The sequence below is a fragment of the Corapipo altera genome, unplaced genomic scaffold, assembly GCF_003945725.1.
Source record: "Corapipo altera isolate COAL_440 unplaced genomic scaffold, ASM394572v1 62, whole genome shotgun sequence".
NCBI lineage: Eukaryota > Metazoa > Chordata > Aves > Passeriformes > Pipridae > Corapipo > Corapipo altera.
In genome coordinates, this window is record NW_020884894.1 from 11,699,454 (window position 1) to 11,708,189 (window position 8,736).

Here is an 8,736-nt window from a genome sequence, read left to right on the forward strand (position 1 = left end):
TTCTGTAGTGTGGTTTCTCTGTGTGTTTGGTCTGTAAATGGGGCACCTGCACTTTGGTGCCCTTTGGTTCCCCTTTTCCATCCGAAGAGAGGGAGCACAGCCTCCTAATACTGGGTTTGGGAATATTCTCCCAAGCCTCGGGTTGCAGGGCAGTAATTGCTACTGGAATTTGGCTGTGCTGTGAACATGGAAATGGAAGAGAAACAGTGTCTCAAGGACTGAAAATGGAGTGGGGCTTTGAGCTGTCTGGCAGGGTACAGAGGGGATGAGAGCTACTGTACCTGTGAGCAGTGTGGGGTTTGAGCCTTGATCCAAGCAGCAGAGCTGACATTCCTCTGGGAGGGGAGAACACAGCACAGAAATCCTTCTCGTGGGCTCCATGTCTCCATGAGTTCTCCTTGCTGTGTTTCTGGGAGATGTTGTACCTGGTGATGCATTTTGTACACAATGATGCCAAATGCCCCCAGAGGGGCTGCCTGCAGCCAGCACAGGTTTTGACCCAGCTGTGGGCTTGATGGAGCTGTGGACCCACCACCTTGGCCTGTCCTCTCCCAGCCCACCCACCTTCCTGGGACAGGAGTGCTGTGCCCTGGAATGGTTTCTCCAGACACAGAGGGTGAGGAGCTCTCAGTGCCCCAGGGCCTGGCTGGCAGCAGCAGTGCACAAGCCCCCTCTGCCCGTCCTGTTGCTCTGGGAGCTGTGTGACATCCTGCTCCCCCCCGACTTCACCACTGCAAAAAAGGTACCTGGAAAAGGTACCAAAGCAGCTCCTCGGCCCCCAGCCCTCTCTGCCTGCTGCAGGACCCTGCTGTGGAATCCAGTCCTGCCAGCAGCAGATCCATGGGGAAAGGTCCTGCAGTTCCTTGGGCTGCAGCAGAGAGATGAGTGAAGGGGGTGCCTGGTGTGTGTGGGAAGAGGAAGGTTTGTGGAGCTACACCAGGGAGGGTGGGGGTGCTGCAGAGACTCGGGCTATTCTTTCTGCACTTGTCCTGTTGGGCTCCTCACCTTTTTCTGGCAGCTCTTCCCTCTGCTCCCTGAGGAGCGGGCCCTGGCCAGCCACTGGATGGCATCTCTGCCTGTGGCACTGCTGCAAAATGACCCACTTCAGCCATTGAGGGCTGGCTTGTGCAGGAGAGCACAGGGACCAGTGGTGGCCCCTTGGCCAGCTCTGCCTCCCTGGAAAGGGAGGTCACCTGAGGGACTTTCCCAGTGCCAACATGTGCTGCTCCTGCTGGCTGTGAACAGCAGGAACCTTGGAGAAGCTGTGTTGGTCGGGAGCTGCTGCTGTGGGATGGGGGCTCTGCCAACCAACCTTCCCGAATCCCGAGGGCAGGGGACGTGTGAGGGGTGGCCTGGCACAAAGCCAAGGTCGGGGGGCCTGGGTCACCCACCCTATGGCTCTGTCACCCAGTGGCCCTGTGGGGTTTAAAGCATTCCCGTGGCACGGGAGGGGATGGCAAGTGTGGTGCCATGATCTCCCCCTGTGCCAGGCAGTGCCAGTGGCTCCCCACTGTCCCACCTGTGGTCACGGTGCCCTGAGCCAGGCACCCAGGATGAGGAATGCAGGAAAAAAAACAAATTGTGAAAAAAACCCTCAAACCCCAAACTCCCAAACAAACCTCGAATGGCTCGTGCAGCAGGGAGAAAACCTTGACTTGCTTTGAGAACCTTCCTCTGTATCTCAGGGGGGAAAACTCAAATATTGTGGGATTTCTGATGTTGCCACAAACGAAGGACTTGCCCTCATGATCTGCTTTGCTTACCCCAAAGAAATACAAATATTTTCTTGCTTGGAGAGTTTTTTTGGGGGGGATTTTTGCCCCTGGTGATGTTCTGAAGCACCAAGGGGCTCCCACACACTGCTATCCCAGGATTTACACCCAGTCCGTAGTTCATCCCCTTCTCCCTGTGCTATCCCCCCAAAATGTGATTTTTAGCATCTTTTCTTCCTCCCTTTGGAGGGGGGCAGACAGGCAGCGGAAAGAAGGAGGCAGAGGCACAGGAGGGGAGAGGCCGGGGTACAGACAAACATTCTCTTTATTGAGCTACACATGAATTTTTCCATTAGTCAGAGAAAGAGATTGGCAGTGTGTAATATATCACAGAAACCTCACTGATTGGTAATAGAAAGGCTTAGAAAGACCTGGCGCTTTTTATATATATATATATATAATAATTTTTTTTTTAAGTTTCCTCTTTATTTATTCATTTTCTTTTGAACAGGTGTGACTGCTCTTCTTCAGCAAAGGTAACTCGTAAAAGTGAAACTGTGAAGACGTCTGGTTACTAATCAAAGTAGAAATGACGAGGGATTGGTCATGAAAACGGTGGCTTCAATGTAAACACTACATTCGATTTTTGTTGTTGGTTTTTTTTTATTCTTTTTTAATTATTTTTTGTGGTTTTGTGTGTGTTTTTTAAAATTTTTAAATTATTTTCATTCTTGCTTTTTTTTTTAAGTTTGTTTTTTTTTAAGGTTTTTTTTTTTTTTTTTTTTCCTTTTTTTTTTCTTATTTTGCAGCACAAACATCCCCACATGAGAGAGAAAAAACACCATTCACTAAAAGGGAGAGAGGATTGGGGTGGGATGGAGGGGAGAGAAAAGCAGCACAAAAAAGCATTCACTGGAAAGAGTTAAAAATGAATAAAAACCAAACGAAAACAAAAAAAAAATACTCTAAACAAAAAATAAACCAAAATAAAATATATATATATCTGTATAGCCCTCCCTGATGCCCCTGGTTGGCCCCACAGGGGGGGTGAGGGGGAGCCTGGCTGGGGGGGCCGAGCTGTGCTTTTGGATACGGACTTGGAGAGTGAGCAGGGAGCGGGAGTTAAACTGGGAGGGAGGGAAAAACCCGCCGGCTCCGGCTGGCGAGGGCTTTGGCCTGAAATGGGAATTCAAAAACCGACCTAAAAACCCCCAAACCCCGGCAAGGGAGCAGGAGGAGGATGCTCCCACCGCAGCTTCCCCCCAGACAGCCAGGGTGGGAAATGGGAGAAGATCTCCCTGCTGCTGCTGCTGCTCTTTCCCTTTCTAGCTGTGACACGTAGCCAGGGGCAGTTTTCAATTTTTTCCCTCCTCCTTAAAAAAACCCCCAAAAACCAAAAAACCACCTCTTTGTTTCTGGAGGCAGCAGCTCACCCGGGCTGGGCAGCAGGATCAGGGGCAGGCAGGGGCAGCCCAGCCTTGCCCACACTGGAAATAAAAATAATTCTTCATCATCATCATCATCATCAACATCATCATCACTAAAAAAAAAGCCAACCCACAACAATCAATTATAATGGTAACAATTAAAAAATAGGAGCCCGTGGTCAAATAAGTGCTGGGAGAAGCCCCTGCCCAGGGTGGTCCCTTTGCCCTCTCCCTGCCTGGTACCAGCGGGGGGAGCCCCGGGAGCTGTTGGGGTGGTGGGTCTGGGCAGAGCCCCCCCAGCTCCCGGGGTGCCCCCAGGCTGGGACATTGGGGGCCGGAGCCTGATGGGGGGGAAGGAGTTTAAAAAAAAACCAAACAAACTAAAAAGGTGGGTGTGGATATTTTTATATATATATATACGTATATATATAATTTTCCTTATGCCTTTTTATTTACCAACTTGCATGACTATGATGACAATTTTTTTCTCTCCTTCAACCTGTTTTTTTTTCTTTGTTTCTCTTTTTTTTTTTTTTTTCCCCTGCGCGTGTGTGTGTGTTCTGTGTGTGTCTGTTGCGTGGTTGCGTTGGGGTTTTTTTTTGTTGTTGTTGTTGTTACTTTTTTATTTTTACGTTTCTTTTCTCTCCTGGCGCCGGGATCGCCACCCAAGCAGTCGCTGTGCGCCGGGGGGGGTCAGTACAAGCCGCAGCCCCGCAGGTTGTTGGCAATGATGATGTCGGTGACGGCGTCAAATACCACCTGGATGTTGTTCGTGTCTGTGGCGCACGTCATGTGGCAGTAAATCTCCTTGTTGGGGGAGCGGTTTTTGCTCTCGAATTGTGCTTGGATGTAGGCGGCCGCGTCCTCGTAGGTGTTGGGACCTGCGGGACAGGTGGGGGCAAAGGGGGGGTGTCAGGGCTGAGGGCACCCCCCTCCCACCGCACCCCCGGCCCCTGGGGCTCGCCAAGTGCTGTAATTCCACCAGAAACAGCCCAAACTTCGTTATTTGCACCCTGTGCCCCCCCATTTAACCCTCTTCCTCCCCTCTCCATCCTTTCCTCCCCCACCCTTTTCCACCCCGTTCTGCCCCATTTTCCCCTAATTGCAGCCCCCTGGGCCCCGTTGGGGACTCCTCCTTCCCCGGGTGTTGCTGCTTTGCCTCTCCCCTTTTTCCCCCCCTGGAAGGGGAACAGCTCCAGCTGCGCCCGGCCGGGCTGTGCCTGACGGAGGCTCCCGACGGCATCGCTGCGGCCCCGGCTCCGGTGAGATCCCGGCCCCGGTGAGATCCCGGCCCCGGTGAGATCCCGGCCCCGGTGAGATCCCGGCCCCGGTGAGATCCCGGCTCCGGTGAGATCCCGGCTCCGGTGAGTCCCCACGGCGCATTCCGACAGCGCCCTTCCCAGGTAGGCAGGGGGAGGGATGGCCAGGAGGGTCGGTGGCTGCTCCAACATCTCCCGCGGTGCTGGTCGTGTTGAGCCCTCCTTGCCCCGTCAGGGCGATGCCCGGGCGGGGTGAGGGTCCCACCCGGGCTCTGGAGTGGTGGTGGGGCAGGAGCCGTCCGGGGACGCGCTGCTGTTGTCGCCTGTTGGCTTCGTGACTGGGAGGTTTGCTTTTGTAAGGTGGGCTGGAGAGGCGCCAGATGTTCCAGCCGAAAAATGTGCATTTTTGCATTAAGCCGCTTACGGCAGCGGGAGAGGCTGTGCCTGGCCCCTCGTGGGAAGCCACAGAGCTGAGTTACGCCCCTGAAATCGCCTTTGCGAGAGCTGCTATTATCTGGAGATTTATTTTCCTTTTCCAGCTCGCTGGTTCCCCTCGTTCCCGATGCGGGGGGTGGGCCGGTGACACCGGGCTGTCCCCTCCCTGTGCCAGGATGTGCAGCTGCAGTGGGGGAGTTCGGTTTATTCAAGCAGGTGGCTGTGAAAAAAGTACTGCTGCCTTTATGATGCAGAAGCCTAAATGCCTCAGGTGGAAATGCCAGTGCACTTATGCCACAGGGGAAGGGATGGCATCTTGCTGGGGGACCCCCTTGTCCTCGGGGTTTGGCATCCAGGGTGGGTGTGCTCTGTGTGGAACAGTTCAGAGGCATCCCAGTATCTGTAGGGGTAGCTGGAGTCTGAATTTGAGCCGACTTTTTTTTTCCCTCTTAGAAATTTTGAAGTATCTATTCTTACCCATCTTGGTTATTTGTTCTTTTCCCCAGACCATGCTGGTTTCACTAAGAAATGGATGATTCTCTTGTGGTTCCACAGATTTCTGCTGTAAAGAGGCTCTTTCCTTCCCCAGCTGTATCCTGTGTGAAGGCACTCCCAGGAGGATGCAGCCTGGAGGACCATGTGTCTTGGTTTCTCTTGCAGGAGCTCCTCAGGAACCCCCAGCACACGGGATGGCTGCAGTGCTGGGTACTCGGCTCCTACCAAGGCTTCACCTTTCCACAGCTCCTCTCTGTGTCCCATCTCTGCCACAAGAACTGCCCCAGGCAGGACAGGCCTTACCCCACCAGTGGGTGCTGGAGCTGCATCACTGCTCCTGAGGGTGGGCAGTGCTTGTGCCCCCCCAAAGGTGCCCTGTCCCCTCTGCCCCCCCCAGCCCCGGTACAGGGTGAGGTGTCACTGAACTGTGTCAGCCCCGGCACCTACCTGTGTACTCAGGGAAGCAGATGGTCAGAGGTGACTTCTTGATCTTCTCAGCAAATAGGTCTTTCTTGTTGAGGAAGAGAATGATGGAGGTATCGATGAAGAATTTGTTGTTACAGATGGAGTCGAAGAGCATGAGAGATTCGTGCATGCGGTTCTGCAACGGGGAGCACAGAGGGAGGAGAGGGGAGAGAGAAAGGCAAAGGCAGAGTTAGAGGAGAGGAGAACATTTTTTTTTTTCTGAAATGAAATGGTTAGAAAGCAAAAAATCTCTAAGATAAGACAGTGGTTAAGTGTGAGCTGGTTACAGAGGTGGAGGAAGTGGGATATTGCCCTGCTCTTGGGCTGGAGGCCAAGGCACGTGTGGAGGCTGCAGCTGATCCTCCCCCACGTCCTGTGAGGCCACTCTGGCAGGGCAGACACCTGGAGCTTCAAGGAAGAGCAGGAAAAAAGTGATCTACTCCTCTCCTGCCACACCAGAGGAGTGGGGAAGGAGCCTTGTGTCTCCTCGGGGAGTGGGCAACCCTGAAGCATCATTTGCAGAGCTCAAATAAAACATGGGCAGACAGCACCAGCCAGTGGCCAGGATACTCTGGGCATTGGGACTGGGATGGAGGGGCCTTTGGCCATCCCAGAGTGGTCCTGTGGACTGGCCTGGAAGAGTATTTGGTGCTGAGCAGTGCCATTATGGTGAGAGCAATGCCAAGGGATTGCCCAGAGGTTGGGGCAGGTCCTGTCCCAGCAGGACCCTTCTGCCCCTGGAAAAATCTTCAGCCCATCTTGAAAAACACCACAGTGGTGGCCAGGTTACCTCTAAGAAAACCCAGTGCTGCTTCATGGAAGTAACCAGTGGAGGTGCCTCTGCCAACCCACCTCTGAGTTCTCCTGAGTGTTCTGGGTTTGCAGGCAGATCCAGGGAGTCTTTGAGCTTGGAAAATTTTTGGTAGGAGCATAACTAGAGGCAAATTTCTAAAGTAGGTGGGGTTTTTTCTTAATTTATTGTTTTTTTTTTTTTAATTGTTCTTTCACACATGGACAAAATCCATATAAAGCCATTTTTTCTCTGTGCTACAGAAATTTTTAGCAGGAAGAAATGGAGAACAGACAGCAGAACAGGAGGAGGAGGAGGTGAGGCTGTCCTGGGCAGAATGGGCTGCCACAGGGCACCACAGAACAGGGGATTCTCATGCAGGCACATGCACTCACTGTTAGTGTGGAGGTGCCACTGGACAGGACAGATCTGGCCCTCCAGGAGCTCCCAAAAATTTCCTCCATCATTATCACCATAAAGCCATTCCCTGCTACTCCACTGACAGCTCTGGGGGTCCCTTTCACTGTGGGTACCCACCCAGTTTCTACCTGAACCCTCAAAGCTTCTGATGCAAACCCAGGGCTCAGTGAGGTCTGAAGCTGCTGCCCCCTCCCTGTGCCCCTCTTAGGGCTGAGCCCCCAGTTCTGGCTCAGCTGCCTGCAGCTCATGTGGGGACACAGCTGCTTATGAAAGCCTCTTGTGAACTCATGTAAAGCCCCACTCTGGGGTGGCTCGGGGGCTTGGTGGGGGATCCTCCTGCAGCAAAGAGCCCCCCCAGCCCCTTTCTTTGGAGGTGCAGCAAAGGGGGGACTCGGGCTTGCCGAAGACTTGTGAGGCTGCATGTGTTTCCTAACGAAATGATGACCCAATTACACATTTTGGAGATTTCCATGAATGTTTTATTAGTGACTCATTTTATTAGCTCCACTTCAGCGGTGGCTTTTGCATGCAAAATTTAGCAGCTGTCTGATTTCATCTTGAAAGGCTCCGCGATTGCACCGTTGGTTCCTTGACAAAGAGGAGCAAGGGATGCCAAGCAGGTGCTTTCCAAAGCTTTGGGACTTCAATTGGATCCTTATCTTGAAATAAATGAAAAAAAACCCCCTTATTCATGGGGAAACCAGAAACTGCCGCCAAAGGATGTGGTTCCTCTTGACTTGTGGTTGTTGCAAAATCACTGGGTCTTGAGATTTTCATGGAGAGTGTCTGGGTGGGCTTTTCCTTGTCTGTCCCTGGTGTTGTCCCCTATATATCTAAATAAAGGAGCGATGATGTTGGTGGAAGAGCAGCTGAAATAAAGCAGGTGCCCAAGGAAAGGAAAATCCCCAGTCAGGGAGAATAACCCTGGTGACTTCTGGGCCCTGGACAGCCACGCAGATGATCTGAGCAGGATGGAGTCCTGGAGGAAGTTTTAAAAAAATCCCCAATAGCAACAAGCAAAGCAAAATCCTTTCCCTCTCAGCCATTTCCTTTTCTCAGGGCTGGCCTGTACTTCTGTCTCATCTGCAGGAGGGACTGTGTGGGGTTTTGTGTCTGAGGATGGGTCCAGCTGATGCTCTGTCACTGAAAATTGGTCAAGTCAACAGGAATAATGGTTCACTTTGCTGAGGTTTATGGAAAATTTTCTCTTGGTTTCTTTAAGTTCTTTACTTCTATTTCATGCCCCAAATAATGGAAGATCTTTGGTTTTAACATAAAAGAACAAACTGGCCCAAGGGTTATTTTAAAGGGAGGGAGGGATGTTCCACATTTGGTGCTACTGCAAGGAGGAAAACACATCTCAGTCAAACCAGAAATGGCTCTTCTGCTTCTGTGCTTGCACAAAGAAACAGTGGAAAAGCAGAGCAAAACTTGTGAAGGATTTGCAGTCCAAGTGTTGGAGAAAGCAATTGGGTAGCAGGGATGATCTGTCCTGCTGGGGGTGAGCAGAGGAAACAAAATTCCCACCAAATACTTGAAATACTTACATGAAATGAAATACCTTTTGGTTATATCCTTTTCAAATTCCCTGTTTCCAGGCAGATGAGGCTGTGGCAGACAACTGACACTGCAGGTGTGTGTTGTGCAAGTGCCTTTGTGGAGCAGCCATAGGGTTAAAAAATGAGTTTGAGACGCTGGACGCGCTCAAGGGAGACACAATAAAACCACTCTCA